General features: G+C 32.3%; 1 protein-coding gene and 1 non-coding gene across 2 annotated transcripts in view; one reads left to right on the top strand and one right to left on the bottom strand.

The window, feature by feature from the left end:
- LOC143648541 (uncharacterized) overlaps positions 1-21,836 on the bottom strand; it is a 367,651-nt gene that overhangs the window by 290,161 nt on the left and 55,654 nt on the right. The gene's annotated exons all lie outside the window — the stretch shown is intronic.
- Positions 2,928-3,035, top strand: LOC143648969 (U6 spliceosomal RNA). The gene has a single exon (XR_013158862.1). It is a non-coding gene; the product is annotated as a U6 spliceosomal RNA (small nuclear RNA).

Below are 21,836 nucleotides of genomic sequence, written 5' to 3'. Positions count from 1 at the left end.
TAACAGCCCTCAATGGAAAAGCAAAAGAACACTAGAGAGTAAAAATAATTGTCTCCTATGGCCGAACAAAAAGAAAATGCAAGTGCCAAAAAGACTCTTTAATTAATGTTAAGAGTTTGCTTTGGTTAGTGCATTGTGCCCTACACAAATCTCACAGACCAACTTCTAAACTATTTCAAACCTCTTAGATAGTATTGAGCCAAAGGAAAAGTTTTTAGTAATTTGAATTATGAATGAATCATTATAAAAAGTAGTTAACATTTTAGAGTGCTTCTTTGAGCCAGATGTGTGCAATTGCACTACATCTAATCTTTTTCAAACCTAAGTGATAATAATAGAGTTATTCTCACTTTTACCGATGGATAAACTGAGGCTTAGAAAGATGAAGGTCATAAAATTAGCAAGTTTTGAAGGCTGTTCTACCTCCAAAGAGTACATATTTAAACCCTATCCTATATTACTACCTGTACTTAAGTATCATAACATGCATTTTATAGGGCTAATATTTGATAATATAAATCTAAACTGATATTTCTAAAGGCTTTCTCCCAAAGACAGAGGGTTGTAGATATTATATACAATGACATGTTAATTAAAATCTAAAATATTTCTGATCTCCTTCACAATTTAGACATATATTTCACATTACGTAAATAAAAAATAGATAAATGCTACCAAGCATAAGTTTGTAGGAGAAAATATTACTTCATTTTCTAACCAGTCTCAGTAATTAAAGGTGGCTTAAAGGACTCTACTTGCAATTCTAATCTAATGTATCTTTATGTGAATTACTCACACTTCACACATTGTTACATAAGCACTATCGAAACACTTTTTTTTGTTAAAAATAAAACTGCAAACTTTGGGAAGGATTTTACAACACGGCCATAAAATTCACGTTTACAAGAGAACTGGAATATATTTAAGCTATGGTAACTCAATCATGCATTAAAGGGTGACACACTCAGTGGCTCACATTACAATAATTAAAAATCTGCTTAGGGTTACTTCAGGTTGGAGAAAAGCACAGAAATAGAAGTCATAAGGGAAGATTTATATGCCTGATATCACCACTAACAGGAACCACTGCATAACATAAAGATTGGTTTATTTCTGTGTCAGAAAATAATCAATATAAACTAAATATAAGTTGTACAGAGCTTTTATTAGAGAGAGGGAATTGCATTATTCATTCATATAACAGTTCCCATTCAGTGATTTCCACAGCTTAAGGAATTTCATCTAAAATGTACTTTAAAAAATCAATACAAAAGTTTCTAACTTAAAAGTACAGAGTAGTTCCCTAATCAAAATTATATTTTACAAATTAATAGAAAAAATTTCATAGACATGGCCTAGGTAGGAGTTTGACTACAGTAATTCTTGATTGGGGGCATTACTGCAAATAAGCAGAAAGTTACTCTCTAAAGTGAGAACCAGACCGAAAGAGGAAGGAAAAGAAAGTATAAATAGATTCCACTTGTAAAACAGAATCATGGAAATTAGAGGAATTAGTATCTACCCAGATCTGCTGATTTTTCACAGTCCATTCATTTTTTCTTCTAATTTCATAACAACCATTGATGTTGCAAAAGGTAAATAACATCACCTCCATTTTAAAATTCAAAAATGAGCCCTTATTTTCCAAAAGCTCCCCTCACTCTGAGTGTAATTACAGACAGAGAACTTCAACCCATAGTTGCTACTTAGAATCAAGTACCCTTTCCAAACAATACGCTAGGTCCCTCCAAAGAGAAGGAAGAGAGTTAAGCTGGCAAATGAAAAAATTAATCGTGTTTTTTCACTTTACAGTGTGTAGTAATAAAGATTTATTTTTAGAAATCTATGAAAGGTCCAAGAGAGTAACAAGAAATTGTTCTCATCTCTGTTAAAACTTCAACAAATATTTATGTCACAAGTGGTGATATCCAATACATGATAGGAACTGTGCTAAGTACTGGGACAAAAACATAATAGAAAAATTTCATTGATTAACAGTTTATTGATTCTAAATTAGGTATATGCCCATCGTTTTAGTTTGCTAACGCTGCCTGAATACAATATACCAGAAATGGAATGGCTTTTAAAAAGGGAATTTATTATGTCGCAAGTTTACACTTCTAAGGCCATGAAAATGTGCAAAGTAAGGCACCAACAAGATGTTACCATCACTCAAGAAAGGCTGATGCCATCCAGAACACCTGTGTCAGCTGGAAAGGCACGTGGCTGGTAGCTGCTGGGTCTTTGGATTCTGGATACCTCTCTCAGCTGGAAAGATACATGGTGACGTCTGCTAGCTTTCTCTCCTCATTTCATTAGGCCTCCCCAGGGACATTTTCCTTCTGCATTTCTGTCTTCTCTTTCCAAAATGGTTCCCTCTTAAAGGATTCCAGTAAGCAACCCTACCTTGAAAGGGTGGAGACACATCTACATGGAAACCACTGGATCAAAAGTTCCCAACCACAATTGGTTGGGTCACATTCCTATAGCTTAATCAAAAGATTCTAATCAGCAATACTGAAACAAGGTCAAAGAATATGACTTTTCTGGGGTACACAACAGCCTCAAACTAGCACACCCGTTACTTAATATTTATGGAAATTAACAAATCACAGAAAGGAGCACTCTATTCAAACACTGAGGATGATTATTGCTAGAAATACTTTCATCTATTTTACCATTTCTCTTTCTAAAATATTCCTCATTCTACCTTCTTTCTTCTCAAGCATCAATAAATGTGGGAGCCTTTTACGGGTTTGTTAATAAAATCAAATGGATCTACATATTCTAAGATATGTGATATTTACTTTGTAAAATTGAAAGATGTATACATTTCAAAAGAGTTTATAAAAATGTCACAATTATAATACAACATGTTTAGATTCAGTAATTTAAATATACCTTTACTGGTCAAAAATCTATGGACAGTGCTTACTTTGGCAGCGCACATAACTAAAATTGGAACAATACAGAAAAGATTAGCATGACCTCTGAGCAAGGGTGACAGGCAAATTTGTGAAGCATTCCATATTTTTTGTACAAAACCATGACTTACAAGGCATTGGCATGTGGAATGGAAACTATCTTGACAACTCTGGAAATGCCATAGCCAAACAGCAAACAGAAGAAATGTGGAAAGTTTTAAAACCAGCATTGTGACAAAGATGCACATCTTTCTCAAACTATTAAAAGTTTAGAAAAATAATCTTTGTAAATTCATCTAGCTTCTTGAGAAGAAAAATATTAACATATGTATACATTTTTTTCATATTGCTATATACTTTTGTCATATTGCTATATACTATATTTTTAAGATTCTTAAAAACATAAAAATAAATGTTTTGCTTCAATTTGAAAAAAAATCTATGGACAGAAAAATCTGTGACTTATTATTAAAACTAAGTCTCAGTATTTGGCAGAGAATTAACTCACTATGAGACAGTATGGCTCAAATTACTAGATATTTTTATCAAATATCAAATGAAGATACTGAACTAATGAATTAGTTCATTTGCAGAAAATTGAACAACATTTTATAAGATGTAAAATCCATTCCCTAAAGGAATGGAAATTTTATTGGTGTTGCTGATTTTCAGGCAGAACATAGCCTCGCAGCATGAAAATAGCTATGCAATTATTTTTTTCTTTGAAATACTATTCTTTATCAATAGTAAGTTCCATAATAATTTATTTTTCTCAATTTTTTTTTTCTTTTTTGCATGGGCAGGCCACCAGCAATTGAACCCGGGTCTCTGGCATCGCAGGCGAGAACTCTGTCACTGAACCACCATGGCCAGCCCGGTTTTTCTTAATTTTTTAAAAAATTAGATTCTCTGTTATTAAAAGTTACTGAAATGTACAAAAAAGTAAACAAGCCATCTATACTACCCATATCCCTACCACCCAGAATTAACCACCAATGTCTTACATTTTACAATTAAATGAAAAATCACCTCACATAAATCACATGAGTTTATAAGACACTATTAAAATGTTCAGAAAATGATGATATAATAGTGAAGACAATAATTTTAGCAAGGTTAATGTGTTCTTTCATTTAGCTTAATGAAAATAACCAAACTAATGGTTTACTTTCTTATATCAACAAGATATTCACTTTCTTTTTACAAGTATTCAATATTCCACAATATTCTAGAATTGTTACAAACCATCTATTTTGGGAATTTAACGCTCCCTTTAAAAGTTACAAAACTTCTAAATAATCTATATTATATTATCTTATTTTAGAGGGGAATTTTCCTGCCATTTATTCGAAAATATTAGGAAAATATAATTTGAAAAATATCTTAGAACATGTCTTTTTAAAAACCCCTTTAGGGTGAGCCATGGTGACTCAGCAGGCAAAGTTCTCGCCTGCCATGCCAGAGACCTGGGTTTGATTCCCGGGTCCTGCCCATGCAAAAAAAAAAAAAAAAAAAACACTTTAAAAGGAAAAGCATAATCTCTAAATACTGATAATACAAGGCAACATATTAAAAGTGTGCTCTCAACTAATTCAAATTCCGTAAATGTTTTTTTACAAGCTAATTTTAAAGTAATGTAACTAAAGAAATTCTATCTTCACAAGATATTTCTAATGGTATTTTTTATTTAAAAATAAAATTAGTAGACTAATGTTGAGAATGGCCTTGATACCTATATTGTACTGGTCCTGGGATTTTGTTTGAAATCTTCAATTCCTCTGAATTTTAGAAGATGTGCAATTAAGTTACTATACTAAAATGAATTATACTTAAGTTACGAATTCACATCCTAAGAGATGCAATAACTTGCAGGGTAGAAGGGCAAGAAAAGTAAGACTGGAGGCACGAACACTGGAAAACTACACAAAATAAAGTAGAACCTCCCTGAGTTAAGTCACAGATGATTCAAATAGCTTGTCCTCTGAACAAATAGACCACTTTCTTCTAACACATCCTACAGTAACCTAACACAAGAACAGGTAACAGAGCCTTTCCAGCCAGAAACTATATTCTTTAATTGATTTAAGTTATTTGCAAAGGCTAATTATGGCAGGCTGCTAATCATACATTGGCCCCCAGATTACTAAATTAATAGGAAGAAATAAGCTGTGACTTCGTGGGATCTTCATTTAAATCTCACATGCTCTGATTTGAAAATTACATATTCTGACTCAAAACGATGTTATGGTTTTGACTAGCTATATGACACACTCTTCTACTTGCCCAGGAACATGAAAGTCACATTAAAGCTCAGGATAAAATATCCTGTCTGACAAAATGGATAACCTGTACAAAACAACTCACTGGAAAATGTCACATTGTGCTTATGAATTACCTGTCATCAGACATGCTTAGTACCCAGGAGGTTAGTGGTATCACCAGAAGAGCATTCCCAACCAAGAATAATTAGATTTCAGTGGAAGCAGCTTTCAGAATAAGCTTTCAGTCTGTTGCAATTAGAAGCAAAAGCTTACTGTCAGATATGGTAGCATTACAAAATAGATCCTTGCAAAGTGCATAATCATGTAAACATCATTAAAAAGTAAGGGGTTTTGGAACTTTTCAAGATAATTGAGGAATGTATAATTTACCTATCTCTGGAAAGACAAGACACTAAACAATTGAAAACCCCATATTCTCATCACTAATGATAACTACTGGGGGTGGGGACACTCAAGGGTTCACCACTTCTCTCATGAGTGCTGTACATTCCCAGAGGAGAGAAGGCACTGGTCTCTTAAGAGGACTGAAGACAAAATCCACAAATCCAGTTTCACTTAATCTGTCTTCAGGATGTCAATAAGGGAGATTGCTGCCACATGCAATCATATTATTTAGGGGTGTGTGCTTAGCCACAGCCACAGAGAAGCAAAGGTATGCACAAAAAATCCAAGGGCAGAAGAGATAAAATTAGCTAGATCTTTGGATGGTACTGTTAAGCACTTGGTGCAGTGATAATTCACAAAGAATGTTTAAAAACTTGAATTAATGTCCTAAATTTAGCACAGTTAATCAGGTCATTAGTTAAAAATTAATAAATCTGCTACGTATATTGCAAATGGCTGGTAGTTCTGCTATTCCATATATGTTTTAATGGAGTTGGATTACAGGAAAAAAGGTGAGGACATTAATATTATTAAACTGTGAATATCAGCCTTATTATAAAGCAATCTGTAGTAAAGAGGGATCTGGAAAATCTGCTAGTGAATATCCTCTACAATGAGCCCTCAGCTCCTATAGACTTGGCTAGCAGAAATATTGAGAACTGGGTAGTTGAAATTTTAGTGAATTCTTTATAAATATCCAGTTTTTAAAAAGGAACAATAAAAGATTGTCAAGATTAATTTAATTATTAACTTCATGTGAATTCCAGGTTGCAAAAAGTTATTGTGGAATTTTTATGGAGGGTTTCTCTTCTAGTAAGATGCACATTGACTTGTGAAGTTTGTACTTTTGCTTTTAAACTGTACCCTCACAGCAAATTGAAAAAAAAAAAAAACTTTTAATTTTTATTCAAATATAAACACTTGTCAAAGATGACCAGTTGGTGAAGAAGTTACTTATTCATATCGAAAATGTTATTCTGACAAAAACTGTTAAAGTCAATTACCATCAATTTAATATTCTTATCCTTATGCTGGAGGCTATTCAGTTATAATGCAAACAACCTCACATGTACTTTTACTTATCTCTCCTGCCTTTAAAGAATGTATTCAGCTTCAAAAGCAGCTCTGTTAGCTTGAGAGATAAGTAATCACTCAAGGAAGGTCTGACAATTGACCCCAAGGTTTATAGAAAAAGCTTTTACGTGCCAATTCAGGAAATTCCTCAGTTATTATTATTATTATTTTCAGATTTGTAAATATGTTGGTAGGAGACCTGGAAACTTGATAACTGAATCAATATGAATGCCAATGTATTTTATACTTGTAAATGTGGTCTAATTTACTCACCAAGATACATTAAAGAGATTCTCATTTTCCACGCTTACTGCTTCCATTTTGGTATATTGTCTCTTTCTCTTATAAATATCTCAGAAGCAATAAAGCCATCTTTAGTAAAACAAGATTTATTCCTTTCTGGTTATACAATTTCACAGTACAGATTTCTAACTTACGGACAAAGACAATCAAATCAACTAGACATGGCCATCTGGAGTTTCAAATCACCAAATAACAGAATAACTGTTAAATATATTACTCTGGCTCTCTGAGTGGCATTTTCCCTTGTTTCATCATGCTAAGTACTCAGGGATGTATCCATCCCATAATTTGAGACATAAGCCTTCAGGCAAGAAGTAGATAGAAAGCAAATGAAGTTTAAAATACAGAAAATTGATTAGAAATAAAATTGAATTAGCACCTACAAATTAGATTGCTTATTTAATTATTTCATTTAGTTTTCATTTTCCTTCAATTACTTTGCAACCTCAAATCATAGAGGAAAAAAAGTTTTAACTTTCCCCTTTTATAAAATTAGCCCATCACATAAATTAGAAATGGGAAAATATCTAGTGAACTATTAACTATTTTTAGGGAACATGATTGCAGTTTGAAGAAGATCCAGTTAAATGGAAATTATTTTCTAATGACTTTGAATTTCTTCAATTTTTAGTGTAAAGAAAATAGTTTAAAATATGCCAAACTATCTTAAAGGAATGTTTGAGCAAATGTATTTTAAAAAATCAATAGCAACAATAAAATGCTACTACTGGCACTAGGGCTCTTGGAACTGAAGTATTCAAAGACACGTCTGTGCTGAAGGAATAAAAGAAAACTATTAAATATGTATAATTAGGCACAAACATAAATATATGATATTAGAAAAAAGGAATAGAAATAGAAACACAGTGGTAGAATTATCACAAACACTGCTAAACAGTTCAAGAATTATGGTTAATATTAGATCTAAAATCTCTGCCATTGGATAGTCTATGTTTCTTGTTAGGTAATTCATCAAGTGAGATCAGATGGTAAGAATGAATTTTGGTAACTAATCATAAAACATGGATAATCAAAATCTCTGCATACCCAGGGCCAACATTTTAAATTGAAAAAATAGAGACAGAGGTAGAGTTACTCCTATATGTGTGTCTTGTCTACATGACTGACTGTTATGTGTTGGAGCAGAGGGTAATTAAGGAGTGTCAGCCCTGTGTGATTTCACCTGTACTAGAGAAAAAAATACCAAATCAGCTTCAAATGCTTCCCCTCTATAGACAGTCATGGCCTGGACTTCCTTATTAGATTTTTATTCCATTAGGTTAGAGTCAGAGTTTTGTTACCCAGTAATTCCCTATTAAATACGAAAATCCTGGAAGGTAACATAAGCTGCTACCAGTGACTAATACCATAGTTCACTTATTCCAAAGCAAATCCCACAATCACTCTACAAACCTGAGAGTCTTGATATTTTTCCATTATTAACAGTGGTTCTCCAAAACAGAAATTCTCACACCATTGCTATTAAACCAACACAATCTAGCCTCCAGATGAGAATTGCTGCCTTAATTTAAATCAATGTATGAAATTCCTTTCCCTTGGGGAATATGAGAGTAGGCTCCTGTGAGGCATAAGACAGCTAAATTGGAGAGAAGAGATCCAATGTATGGGCATTATCAGTGAGTAATAGAGGTGTATTGATCTGAATGGTCTTATTTTGCATTCAATTCTCAATTATTTTATATTCTAATTTCTGCATACTTCTCTAGCTCTCTATTCTCTACCGGAAAAAGGAGATAATACCTGTTTAGTAATGAGTAGTTGCTATAAGATGGCATAGTAAGAATTATCCACCAACACACTTCAACAAAATACTTTGGGGAGATCAAAGACGTTTTATTTAATAACACACTCCTAAGCAAAATTCAGTAACAAAAGTTAATTTTGCTGTGTTATGCTATTTATTCTCCCTAAACAACTGCCATATGTTGACATAAATCATCAAAACTAATAATATTTGCAACATCTGAATACAATATTTACCTGCAATTTTTCCCAAAGTTATATTTGATAATGCTTAAATATAACTACTAAAAAGAAACATTGGTAGAATATTTTAATACATACTTGCTATAGTTTAAAATTGTCTTCTTTTTACCTTTACTACAACACTTTTATAAAAAATTCATTTCTTTAAAAAACAGATCTTATGAGAGTGTCAATATTTAAATGGATAGGAGCATGCAACCACTCATACAACATCAAATGTTGAAGCCAGGTAGGTTCTAGAAGTTTTCTGCCTTTAAGGAAATCTGGAGCCCAAGATCAAGGCAGGACATAATGAATGAATCCCAGGCCCCATTAAATTGTCAAACCAGGTGAAAAAATTCTACTTATTCCATGGACAAATAAATGATTTCTTTTGTGTAAAATATAACCGGCTGTCTTTTCTTGAGCTAGTTTGAAATCTTTGTTTCAATGAAATAAGTAAATCTGAAATTTTAAGGGAAATAATTTATCACATCATCTAGTGTGTTAATAGCCATATTGGCATACCATGTCTGTGATATCCTGCACCTGTACTACAAAACCATTTACATTTTGAAGCCATTAATTGCCATTCAGAACCTCCCAGATAGATGTAAAATGATGAACACATACTTTAAGGGATCCGATGGTAGTAAAGTATAGAGATGATTTGGCAGCAAATGCAATTTTAATAAAGATGATATGGCAGACACACTTGCAAACAGCTAATTATTTGAAGTGTTTATTCTGGAAAATCTCACAAGCAAATAAAATAGCAACAGAAGCATAGTAAATTAAAACAAAATAAGGAATTTATTCCTGTTTATAAAAATAAATGGGGGCAGGTCACGGTGGCTCAGCAGGCAGAGTTCTCGCCTGTCATGCCAGAGATCCCGGGTTCGATTCCCGGTGCCGGCCCATGCAAAAGAAAAAAAAAAAAAAAATTGAAAAATAAATAAAATAAAATAAACGGAAAAATTGAGAAACTGCTTTTCCACCAGAATGACAAAATATGGGGAATTGAAAGGTCAAGTCTTTATCTTGCCTGGACTGCTCTGACTTTAAAAAAAAATTAATACTTTCTATTATAAAGAGGACTAAAATATTGAGGAGTGGAAGGCTTGCATTTTTGATGCCTCTCCAAATTATTAATGAGGTATCAATTATTTCCCCAATTTAATAAAATTTTGCAAGATAAAGGAGCATTATATTTCATGATAGTCAGATGTGCACACACACATAAACTCGATGAGTTCAGTTCTTCAGTATATCTTTGATGGATTTATATAATAGAAGGGAAAAGAAATGATAATAATAAGTGATACATCAGATGCTCTTTCCAATACTTTTTTGTTGTGAAGATTACACTGACATCAACCTGTAGACAAAGCCAGTGAAAAAGACTGAAATCTTTGGAAAGGGGCAGAATGTCTTCTAGGTGTTTCTCGAACCAGGATACTAGTGGACTACTCAAAGCTCCACTACAAAGCCGACAACTGCTAGCAATAGTCTGGGCAATTTTGCATATGTATCCAAAGAAAACGGAGATAAGATTTACAGAATGATTACTATGGACTCTATTAGTCTCTAATTAGAATTGAAGAGAATATGGAAGAGGAAAGGTTTTTCTCCTGCCTACCCTTGAAAATATATATTTTCCAATGAGATCTACAAATTGGTCCCTAACATTTTATTTTTAGCAGAGGTGATTAAAATGTTTTATAAAAGCAGCAGCAAAATACTAATTCAAAGTATGGTTATATCTCAAAGTTGCATGATATAACATACCTCCCAATGAATGGTATAAGTCAAAAGACAAATAATTTAAATATGTCTTTATTATTTTATGCTTAGAAAATCAATATATGTGAAGTTTGTGCTTATTTTTCCCATTTCAATTAAGCTAACATTTATCAGTTTCAAGGGATCTATTAGAATGGAAGAGAACTTAAAAAGCAGAAAACTGTTTAAGTAGTGATACAGCAAATCTAGGCTTTTAGGTATAATATGAATGATTAGAAATTAGACCCAAATGTTGATATTTTTGATATTATTTTACATTATTTAAACAAAACAAATAATGTATAGTTTTGTTGGAGATTGATAAAAAGTCTAAACTAATTTAATTAACAATAATCACAGAAGAATACACCGTCATTTCATTTTTAATTGATTAAGATATTATAGTAATGTGAATTCAGTTCCCTGGAACAGGGGATTAAATTGACTTTTTAAAAAAATTAAGCCAGTTTAACAATGCACATTAGGCTTAGAAATGCACCAGAGCTTTTAGTAGACGTCAATGCTTAACTCTATTATATATAAATAAGACTTTAAATTTCACAGAGACAGTTATTTCTAATTAATCATAATTTAAATCTGTTGTGGCAAATTTTGAATCTCTCTGTATGGTACTCCAAAAATGATAACTAATAACTAAACTTTGGTAAAAGATCATTTATGTGGTCTATTATCTGTTGGAACCCTCCATTCTAAAAGTTAAAATAAACCCAATATTCATGTTAAGAAAATCTCCTACTATTTTAAAGGCACATAATGACCATAATGACAGTGAAGAATAGTTATTCCCAAATATGCAGAAGCATTTAGTGGGCTTTGTTTTCAGCTTGTAAATTTCTTTTTGGTTTTTGTTTTTTAAATTTTCATTTCCCTGTTGCTCTTATATCATTGCATAGTTCCCTATTATTTTGTTTGGTAGATTTCAATGTGAAATATATTTTGAAAAATTTCTCTCTGACTCCCCTCTCTATACACACACACACGTGTGTGTGTATATATATATATATATATATATCTCCACATATATCATGACCCGTATATGCATACAATAAGTTTTAAGATACAAATATAAGAATGTGTCATTTAGGATAATATATTATAGCATTTGTCATATTAAATCTTTCATTGGCTTCAAAACACACAAGGAAATGGATTTGTTGTTTAATATACAGAATACACTGGATCAAGTAGAATATTTTTGGATATTCTAATAGTTATTTCCATGTAAAAAGTAAAAGCATCATGAAAGAAGGTATAAACCTGCCTTCAAAAAAAAATTTAAATCTTAGGATCGAATGTTATCAAGTAATGCTTCCATTTTAGGATAATCACTGGCACAAGTATGTAGAAATATGCATTTTTTTCTTCTATCTTGTACATAAGAAAATACCACAATCATATAAACACAATCCAATAAGAAGGTGGAAGCCAGTAATGAAACTGGAGTGAAAACAAAGGAAAATAGTTCTCTCATAAAAAATGGAGAAAATTATTTGTATACTATGATTCTAGCTATGCAAAATAAGTACACAGGCCATATAAGTCCTGAAACCTAGCCCAGCCTCTCCAGGACATCAGATAGTTCCATCTCCCTACCCCATATTAGTGACAGACCCTTCCAATATCAAAAATTTTGAATTGCCATAGCCCAAACAACCCCAGAGGTGTGGAAAGATCAAAGGTGCTGGTGGAATTATACAGAGAAGACAGGACTTAACAAATGAATATGAATGCTGAATCATTAAATTTATATCTTTTAGTCTCCCATATTTTAGAGCATCTAGAAGTAAAATCCTAAAATTGTGAAATTGTAACCCATGTCAAACTCTGAAATATGTTTTACAACTAATTGTGGTGCTGTGCTTTGAAATTTATAGCTTTTTTGCATATATGTTATTGTTCACAAAAAAAGAAGGAAAAAAGTCGATTGTGATGATAAAAAAGTATTTAAGCCCTCTAGCCTCCTATATTCTGGAGCAGCTAGAAGGGAAAATATGAGAGGATCGTATGGTAGCCCATGACAAACTCTGCGATCTGTCCTATAACCACTTGTTTAAGAGTGCTTTGAAAACTATTGCTCTTTTATTTCTTTGCTTTGTATATATGTTATACTATACAATAAAAAAAGGTTAAAAAAATTTAAGTACAGAGAAAAAGATAAATGGAGAGGAACATCAAAGCAACCATGGTGGTGGAGCATAGTTTCATAGATGTTAATTCTGTGTATTTTAGAATGACAAGTTCTTCAAGGCGATCTTGCTTTATAAGCCAGATTTGCTTGAAGCTATGTTAATGCTGTGGATATGTGGTTGGAGTTTTCACAGACTTCTATAATGGTGAAAGGAATCAGCTCATCAAATCGTGGTCACTCTGACGTTAAAACTGTCACTGTGATATCTGATAGTTAATGAGGGCACCTTTATCCCAGCCCCATCTCCTATCCCTTCAGAGGTCAGTGAGATTCCTAGTGAGAGAATAAGTAATCCCAAGTTATGTACAGTCAGTGAAAAGCCTGATAGGTGTTAAACACAATACTGTACTTCTGTCATATATACAACAGAGAGTGAGAACTTCAACGTTCATAAACTCTGGGATTGAGGGGAGGATATGCCATACTTGGTCCCCAGTGCCCTTAGCTGTTGCTTCTATTCGTCAGGCTTCTGACTTTTGATACTGCATAGAGCCTCGAGAATTAAGGCAATTCCCAATGTCCCCTGATTGGTCTAGGGGACATTTTAGCATTCAAAATGACGATTGGATGAAGAAAAATGATTAGGGTTATTCTACTACAATGATAAAAGAGTTTAAAAATTAGCCTCCAAAAGGCTTCCTTTAAATTGTGGACCAAAATATGTAATAAAAGCTATCCAGTTGAGCCACGTCATGCCTCTTATCTTCCTGATTATATTACATAGGGCCCATGGGAGAATGTCTGGGAATTCTGAGACCAGCACAAATATATATTTGGAAAACGTTTAAAATAATGTTATCAAATGAAAATGGTTCTCATGTCTAGACCAAATGATAACTATAGAACATCTAAAGCTATTATATAAAAATTGCCTCATTTTGTAGGAAATATAAAGATATGGTGCTGTAAATATATATCATGTGTGTGTGCGTGTGCGTATCTGAAATAAGATGGTATAAAATTGTGGAAAAGAAGTTCAACTCTTATGGTGGAAAATAAAAATGCCAAAAAAATAATAAAATGCATGTTATCTGACAAACTGATAGTTCAGACAAAGGAAAAATCAATTAAATAAAAATTACTCAAAATAATGGTATAGTGACTGATCTAATCCATTTTGTAATGTAAATATATGACTAGGAAATGGATTTGATATTTAATACAGACAAGAGGACTTCTAAGATATTTTTAATGATCTCTAGTGTTTTCCACAGTTATTGTGTTCATCTTTTGATACCTGAGATGTATATCTCAACTGTATCTTCCTGCGAACTCTTTCTTTTTTTATCTTCATCTTTCTGTAGAATAAAGTTAGGAACTAAAAGAAACACAATTATTATATATACCAAAGGATCACAAAAACTTATTTAAGACCACTGAGTAATACACTTGTCAAGTAATGTTGATCTACAATATCAAGTAATGTTGATCTATAAATCACACAAAATTACTTTTATATTTTACACTGGAAAGTTTCTCAAGAGAGAGTTGCTAGATATGTTCCTCAGAATAAATTCATGATGCTGACAACATAATACAGGGTGAGCATCTTCCTAGGACTAGTCACAAAAAGCACCATGGTAAAATTAATAACCAGGATTAATTCTGAACTGGTTAATTCAAAATTAATCTGAATTCACGTACTGCCAGGAAGAAGTTTCACCTTAACCCTGCTCATACCCTTCGGGCTTGCCAGAGGAGACTCTGCCTCTGCTTGCTTTTCCATGCCATAAGACTTCTTTTTCCTTTCCACCTCCCCTGATCCCCTCGACAGTCCCTTATAGCAGCACTTAATATTTGGCTATTCCCACAGTGACTTGAGTCATAAGGAGAAAAAGTAGCTGAGGGTTCCAGTTATTTCAGTGTTTAAATGCCTGCCTGTTGTTGGACAACAAGGGTTAAAACACAGGGTCGTACAGAAAACTTCAGGTCTTCCTCAAATTCCGTCTGAAAGGTAAACCACTGAGTGGTGCAGAGGTCAGCATCATCTTATCACTGACTGCTACCACACTGAAAGAGCCAATCATTAAAGCCTTAGCCGTTTTCGTGGGTTTGTCTCACCCACCGTCATAGCCCAAGTGGCTATTTTCCTCTTCCTTCAGTTTAGACTTTTACCCACCAGTTAGTGCTCAGCACACATTCTGTTGTCAGACATGTGTGAGAGGGCACCATGAGAACTCACACCTGTGCCTTCTAAGTAAAATAGTCTACAACTGAGTTGATATATATAACAAAGAATGAATTATGCCTTTTTGCATATGTCATTGTTCTTTTTTTATTTCTCTGCTTTGTATATATGTTATACTATGCAATAAAAAAGTTAAAAAAAATTTTTAAAGTGCAAGTAAGAACAACTGAAGATTTTGACAAGTGACAAAATGATAATACCAGATACAGAGCCTCTAATGTGAATTAGAAAATTTAAAAAGTCATATCACAAATAATGTATTTGCCATTTATTTGTTACCCATTTTTACATGCTCATTAAATAGATGTAAACATCTTGCCTTTTGGTAAAAGGCATTACATTCTAGAGGGATTTCCAAAGCCTGACATCATGACAAATGAACCCCCCAAAATTATACCATATAATATACCTAAAATGCAGTTCTGAATTTAAGAAATTAAGAAAATCAAACATTTAGTATATATACCAATATCAAATTTAGTTAATAATAACATTCTGAAATCCTCTATAATAATTTTTTGAAGTCAAAGACTAGATGTTTCATCTTGTATTGGGAAGGTAGGGCCAACTGTGATTTTTTTTTCCCCAGTAATCCCCTTATTTTACACAGGCTATATATGAAATCTCAAAGGGTTAAATGACAAGTGTGCAGTTCAATACCCAGTAAGCAGACTTCATATACCTAGCTGGTCAATGGAACCCAGCCATACCAGCTTTTAGTTTGTGGCTATTCTCATTTTTCTATTCAGCTAATTTTCTCATTCAACTAAATATACATTTTAGCTAATTTTTTTTTCATACAAAAGCAGCTGTAACCCAAACTAAGTTCATAGATGGAAATGTTTACATGTACCTAAAACACTTAAAAATCTGAATCTTTTCAAAAACTTTATTTTTAGAACACCATATTTAATTTTCTTACTTAGTTTTATTTAGAGCAGAAATGGTATTTGTTAGGAAAATTATAAGTTTTCAACATGGAAAGAGATTGAAAATTTTAGATCTTCAGCAATATCCACTGATATAAATGATATAATTTAGAAGATTAGAGTCTTTCTAAAAATTTAACTTTTTTAAAGTTACTTTAAAAACATATTGTTTGTCTTCAAAAGCAGAAATAAATTGCTTCATTAATGCACACACAAAATCTAAACTTGGGGGAAAAGAACATCCCCTAAGACTCAAGCTATCTATAAGCAGTGTAAATTGTTCTGTGAGAACACAAACAGCCTATCAAATAGCCAGAATCATCACGGGCAGCAGCACACGTTATCACTGAAACTCAAATTACTTTCCAACACTTCCGAGGTCACTGGAGTGAAACTATCTCAACAAAAGTATGGTTTTCATTAGGTTTGTGTTCTTGGATGCCTTATCTATTATTATATATGGAATTTCTTAAGAGATACAAGAAATTATATGAGGTCTTTTTCTTCTCTTTATTGTAATAATACAAAGTGTGGATTCTAATATATTTAATTTTAATTTGAAATCAGCTTTTGGGATAGTAAAGAAAAAATAACACCAGCATTCTTTCTTTTAACTTAAAAAAAAAAATAAAGGGCATTAAAACACTACCTCCCTACCATTTCAAAAGATGTTTAAACTTTTAAGAAAACATATTTTTTAAAGGAGTGGCTTTCTATTTTGTCTCCCTTTGAGTAAACCTCAGAATGCCAAGAATTAAACAGTGCTATGCTTTATAGACATTGAATTCGAGTATGAAATCAGCGTGTCTAACTCACAAAACAATGCCTTTTGAACAAAAACAACCCTCAACCATAGGACTGTTTACCTGTATCTAATATAATATTTTCATAATATTCATCATGCAAACACTAAATCATTATTTTAAAAAATCAGATCATAACTAAAAACTTGTTATCCAAACATAAAGCCTTTTAATAATTTAGCAAATCATTCTTGTATAATGTTCATTCCATAAAATGAAAGCTTTAAAAAGTTCAAAAGTATAAGAGAAAAATAATGAGAAATATATCCACACTTCTTCAATACTTGATTTCATTGAAAAACACACTTGATATAAAATTCCATTTCAAAATAGTGTCCTAATTCTTAATTGTTATTACTTAATCAGCAATTAATAATACATTGAAGTGATGACTAAAGTATCTTAATGAAATTCAAAATAATAATTTTTGTTTAAAAAGAAGTTGTATTTAGTCTAAATAGAGCATTTCTCTCATGGTAGATATTTTCATTTCATTGTGATGAAATTCTTCTTAAAAGAATGAATAATTATAAAAATTTTCCATATCAAACCTTTAATTTCTTTAACCGTCTCTTAAAAACATGCTCTTTTTAAAGAATAGTAATCGCTCATTTTAATTTTTTATATCTGTCAAATAAACAACTATTTCAAATGCTTCATATAATTTTATTATTTTCCTTTTTAAAGATCTATTCAGCTAAAATAATCTAATTGTGAATAATCTACTAATTAGTTTCCATCTCCCTAATTATTTCTGCTTTTTACATAATAGAATTAAATTATTTCTCTCATAATTAATCAAAAATAAATTTTTGCTCTATTCATATTTTAAAAACTGACATTGTAGTGTTTACATTTAAATTGGACAGGTTTAATTCTATAATTTTAGAAACAGAACAGTAGAGATTCAGAATTTTTATCTTAATCCCTAATAAAGAAATTATTACTTAAACCAACCAAAATTTGATTAGATTTACATTCTTTATATCATTTGTATACCACTAAGTATGAAAAGAATCATGTGTGCAAATGTTACATTATAAAGTTAATAAATCTGTGAGTTCCTCCAAAAGAGATATGACAATAACTTAGTATAGTAAAAGATATTCTTGCAATTCAAATTCTAAAATATACTCTAGAATATTTTTTCTGGATATTTAAAAGCAAGTTTATCATTTGTTTGGGGGATATAATTATATTTGAAAACATAACAGAGGAAAAACTTTCAGTCAGGAGTCCTATTAACACCTTACATAAACTTGTTCACAATAACGAATGTAAAAAAAAATGTAGCCCCTCCGAACACCTTTAGTGCTCAAATAATTATTTATCCTTGTCTTTTGTGATAAGGACTATTGCAGAAGGTGGGGAAGGCCACCTCTGGGAGAGGGTGGGAGATGAAGGTTGTGGACTGGGTGTTTCTGTATGAACACATTTAATTAAGATCATTTCCGATTTTCAGTCTCCCTCTGTGCTGATGAAAAGGCCAACAGCAAGGAAGAAAAGGGGCCCCTGTTGGCTGTAAACAGGGTAGAACAAATTCCTGCTGCTCCAAAACAAGAAAGCATGGGCCCCCCTGCTGGTTAGTAAAGGGGAGGAAGTTATCTCCCACAGACTTCAGAGATAAGTCCAAGAAAGGATACAGGTATGAGAATCATAGCCGCATTGAGAAGGAAGAGGAAATGGACCTAAACCATTCATCACAGCTTAGTTCAATTGTTGTGTCATGATGCAGTTAGATTCCTGGGCACAAAACGGCTAAGGGCTTTATATTTCAGAAATATTAACCGTTAAATCTTGAAAGGAGAGGGGGAACCCACAAAGCTCTAAATAGTCCTACTGTGTTTGCAGTAAAATCATGTAACAACAGCTTACTTTTGTGCACCAAAGATGAATATGATGTCATGTTATTACTTCAAATTTATGAAAAAAAATTGTTTTCCCACTGTCTTTCAAACACTAACTTATTACCATAAAGCACTTTATTAAATGGATTTGTTTAATGAAGGAAATGTAATGGAATCCATATGTTCCCAAAACATCAAAAATTTGAAAGAAAAACTTTGGCAGCCCAGTTTGCAGTTTTAAATCATGCTGTTCTCATGAAATTAGAAAGATATGGAAAACGTGATTTATCCCTTCTTTGACAGCTCCTTTGCAATCTTATAGGATTTAAGCTTGAAAAAAAAGATACAACAATCAAATCTATCAAATGAAATAGAGTTGCTTCCACAAGGATTTTATATATAATCTCTGAATTTATAAGTCCATGTTCATGACCTGAAACCTAAGAAATACATTTATAAATTGTATTTGATTCATTAGGTCATCTGACTTATTCCTGTTTAAAGTTAAATCTAATAAATAACAAAAAAATTCCAATGGGGAATAATTTCATTTAATGACTCTCCCCAATTGCAGAATGTTGTATACTGAAATCTTTCCTGAGAAACTGTCCCTTATCAGGTTGCTCTTGTTTCTTTATATTGTCATTTGAAACATTTCAGCATAAAGTAAATCTTAGTAAAAAGCAGCAACATTATTCCACTATAAAACAGTGGTGTCCTGGTGGCCTATAAGAATTAAAAATTCCTCCCAGTTATTAAATTTGCTTCTGAAACTTGATCAAAAATAAATGAAGAATTAAGTTATCCAGTTATTTCTAAAGTATCAGTAAAGCCAAGAAACCTTAATCTTACATCTTAGGATATAAGCATATTTTATGTAATAATTATTATCTAAAAATGTATAAAAGAATTCAGGAAGTCTATGGGTCTTTAGAAATCAAGTTGGAAGTCAAAACCACAGAAATTTTACTATTCTTTAAGAATTATACTCTTCTAATTTCTCTTAGAGTCATTAAATACTACAAAGTAATTTCTGGGTATTGGCTTGTATTAATAGACTGTACATTGAATACTACATAAGAACTCATCGACTCTTCAACTATCAATCTTATATCCTAAAAAAATTATACCAGAAATGATGCTTGCCAGCCAGCAAATTTTACATTTTCTATAAAATGATCTGTGCAAGTGGTATTCACATGTTTTTAAAATGCTTTGCTATTATATAAGAAAAGAAGAACTGAACTCTATCTACATTCTATATTTCCTTATCTGAAGAAACATGTAATAAATCTGTTCATACTTACTTTTGGGGAAAAAACTAATGGCTCATTTTATTCTCAATTAGAACTCAATATAAGAAAATTTTACATCATTTTATTTTTTTTTAATCCTAAGGGTGGAGGAAAAGCTTATCAAGTTAATAATTTCTGTTCTAAGAGGGCATTAGTTTGTTTTATTTTCCTACACAACAGAATATAATTTTCCAGAGAAAAACCTAAAGATTATTGAAACTCTAAGTAATTGCTAACATTAAAACATTTTCCTAAAGGAAAATATAGGAGACACAATGGTAATGATAGTTAAAATTACACTATTAGAGCAAAGAATGTATGCATATCAAAACTGGCTTTTTATCTGATTACAAATAAGATTATGCAAATGGACTACAGAGTATAAAGTAGCAGAATCTAGTACAAGTTTCCAATCAATGAAATACATGGAGAAACAATTATATGTACAGATAGCATAAGTCTGATTCTCCTTCTCATTAGCTATATGTGTATAGTGACCCTGCCCAGTCATTCTGATTTTTCTCCTCTCTATCTGAGAAGGAGCAATAATAATTCTCTACTTTCCTCAAAATATAGGCTTATCTTGAAAAGGAAGAGATACACTCTCACCCGGAATCACCATTCTTGAAAGTTAACTCATTTAGGAGAAGTTTTTGGTCTCATAAGGGTTTGTTTACAAATATTCCAATTCTTCTCTCCTTCCAGGCACATGGTTGCAATGCACTCTCTTGGCTCTTTTGAATTAGGTGTGTGCTTGTGACTTGGGTTGGTCAATGAAATGTCAGCAGAGGTGACATGTGTCATATCCAGACTTAAGCTTTAAGAGTAAGTCTCTTTTCTTGTAACATGTGTCAAGATGGTGCCTCTACCAGTCTACCCAGGGTAACTATAACATGAAGAGACCCTTTTGGTACAAAGCATCAATAAAAAGTAGACATTTGCTGAATAAGCCAATAAAATACTCTACCTTCCTTAAAATATAGATTTTCCTTAAAAAGGAAGTCACTGTGGTTTATTACTACAATACAACCTAGAATATTCTGATTGAAAAAATATATCAATTTCAGAAGGCCAATATTTTCAGGGATATGCTCATGAAACTAAAGATGAATGTAAATTTCCTCCAGGTTATATTTTGCCTTTTAGACACAAACCATGGATAACATTTTCATCTCAATAATCCATTTTTTTTTTACTGCATGATTCTTTTTTTAAATTTTTTACTAATTAAAAAAAAATTACAAGAAAGAAACACGAACATTCTTAATATATGCTCATTCCGTTCTACATATACAATCAGTACTCCACAAAATCATCACACAGTTGCATATTCATCACCATGCTCACTCCCTAGAACACCAGCATCAATTCAGAAAAAGAAACAAAAAGACAACAGAAAAATAAAATGAAAACAGAGAAAAAAATTTACATACCATACCCCTTACCCCTCCCTTCCACTGATCACCAGTACCTCAAACTAAATTTATTTTAACATTTGTTCCTCCTATTATTTATTTTTACTCCATATGTTCCACCCGTCTGTTGACAAGGTAGATAAAAGGAGCATCAGACACAAGGTTTCCACAATCACACAGTCACACTGCACAAGCTATATCTTCATACAGTCATCATCAAGAAACATGGCCACTGGAACACAGCTCCACACTCTCAGGCAGTTCCCTCCAGCCTCTCCATTACATCTTGGATGACAAGGTGCTATCTACTTAGTGCATAAGAATAACCTCCAGGACAACCTCTCAACTCTGTCTGGAATCTCTCAGCCACTGACACTTTGTCTCATTTCACTCTTCCCCCTCTTGGTCGAGAAGG

This window comes from Tamandua tetradactyla, chromosome 10 (assembly GCF_023851605.1).
Source record: "Tamandua tetradactyla isolate mTamTet1 chromosome 10, mTamTet1.pri, whole genome shotgun sequence".
In the NCBI taxonomy this organism is placed as follows: Eukaryota; Metazoa; Chordata; class Mammalia; order Pilosa; family Myrmecophagidae; genus Tamandua; species Tamandua tetradactyla.
Note: the sequence above shows the minus strand (reverse complement) of the source record. Positions and strands in the feature narration are given on the sequence as shown.